The sequence below is a fragment of the Eptesicus fuscus genome, chromosome 3 (genome assembly GCF_027574615.1).
Source record: "Eptesicus fuscus isolate TK198812 chromosome 3, DD_ASM_mEF_20220401, whole genome shotgun sequence".
Lineage (NCBI taxonomy): Eukaryota > Metazoa > Chordata > Mammalia > Chiroptera > Vespertilionidae > Eptesicus > Eptesicus fuscus.
In genome coordinates, this window is record NC_072475.1 from 87822145 (window position 1) to 87824072 (window position 1928).

At 55.9% G+C, this 1928-nt stretch overlaps 1 pseudogene; it reads right to left on the minus strand.

Moving 5' to 3' along the window:
* Window positions 1-336: 336 nt before the first annotated feature.
* Window positions 337-1698, minus strand: LOC114229383 (nuclear prelamin A recognition factor-like; annotated as a pseudogene).
* Between the last annotated feature and the right edge of the window lie 230 nt (window positions 1699-1928).

A 1928-nucleotide genomic window follows, 5' to 3' on the forward strand; every position in this document is an offset into this window, starting at 1 on the left:
ATCTCTCTGAGGCGCATGGACAGAACCAAGTCTCAGCTCTTTGCAGGACACTTCCGAGGTTTTTTAAGCCTAAAGGACAGTAGTCTGTCGCCATTCTTGTTCTTTGGGATTTTTTCATCATCGGATAAAAGGATATGTACATTGGGGCAATCCTCTCGAGATACAATATTCCAGTTGCACCCATGTGAGGACGACAGCACCCCTCAGAGGGAGGGAGCTGACAGATGGGGAGCAGGGAATTATGAAAACCAAAGCGATGACAGAGATGCTAAGCCTTTCCTTCACGTGTCTGACACCCCTCTTCAGGCGGCCTGCAGCCCGGCGCCTGCTGGACCTTTACCACATGATGTCCTTGCAGGCTTCCCTGGCCCTACTAAGCAGTGTGCAGAGCTGCCTGGGCCCGGGAGGAGTCGCCCTTCCCACCAGCCACTCCTGGTACAGCTCCTGCACATGGGCACTGGTCTCCGGGGGCCACACCGGGATGGCAGTGTAGATGCCTTCCATCTGCCGCACAGTGCCCTGTCTGCATGCCCGTCCTTCACCTGGGCCTGGCCCCTGCCACTTAGGCATGCCCGGCGCAGGCCAGGACCTCCACGAAGTGGCAGGGGAACTTGGCCCTCTTCAGCTTCAGGACCACTTCTGGATGTTCCGAAAGCCGTAAGCAGCCTCAAAGCGTAGCAGAACCTCTCCGTCCCTTTTAAGGGTGACCTCCTGGAAGTCTTTGTTCCTCAGGGTGTGGTAGGTGAGCACCCCCACGTCCTCACTGAACAGCTCCTTGGCCATGGGCCTGAAGATGTGCACCAGGTACCCGATGGAGCTGGCACCCTCGTGGAGCCTCACCTCCTCCTCCTTCATGTCTCCAAACAGAGTGTCCATGGCAGTGGCATTCAAGGCCAGGTCACTTTGCTCCATTATCTGGACAATTTCACCTGAGGTTAACACGCAGTCAGCACCCTGGGAACTATGTAAAACTGTGGGAACATCTTCTCAAAGGGCCTCCAGTTTCTTGTCATAACATGGGGCCACAATGACGTGGAAAATCTTGTCTGGGGACAGGTTCTGCCATCTGGTGAAGTAATCCTTAACCAGAGAGCCCATGATCTGCTGGGGAGACTTGGCCGTGCAGAGGTGGGGGTGATGGGGTGACCGAGCACACGCTCTGCATATCGGTCCCAGCCGGGGCAGGCGGAGGTCAGCATGGGTAGCCGGGGCTCTTCCTCACGGTGCTGGCAGTACCAATGCCCAAATTCCTTCTGACTCTCCAGGATGCTGAAGTCCGCAGCTATCTTCATGTCAAAGACAGTGCGCCCCAAGGCTTTTGAGAAATCCGCAGAACCTTCTGGGTGCATCAGTGACACTGAGGCTGAATTTAGCAGCAAAATAAGGCAGAGACTGAGGACACACGGACACTGCCAGCACCTTGTGCTGTGAGGTGTCACATTTCTTATTAAGGTTCAGAACACGGAAGAAGTCCTTGGTGTTCTGCTGAGAAACTTGGACCCCTTCCTCTGTGGTCACACAACTGTCACACGCCAGGCAGTCACTCAGAAATATCTTGGCATCGGCCAGCTTATGGAATTCTCCCTTCTCTCCCTCCATTCTCCTGAGCTGGACTCGGGACATTGACTGCGGCATTCTCTTGGTCATTGGTTTTGTTTTTTTACTACATTCCTTCCGTGTGCAGTGATCACACTTCATCTGGAGCTGGGCGGGCGGGGGCCAGCTCCAGTGACCTGGAGGAAGCACAGGGAGAGCAGTCAGTCACCGCTGGTCACCCCTGGAGCTGCTGGCGGTATCCTTTCTTCCTTGTGGAGTGTCTAGGGAGGGGAAGTGGCCGCAGTGCCTGAGGCTGAGTTCCAGGAGGCCGGCAGCACTGTCGGGGATCGTGCCAGAGGCGCTGGTCCATTGGTGCCTGTCCTGTCCTCTGG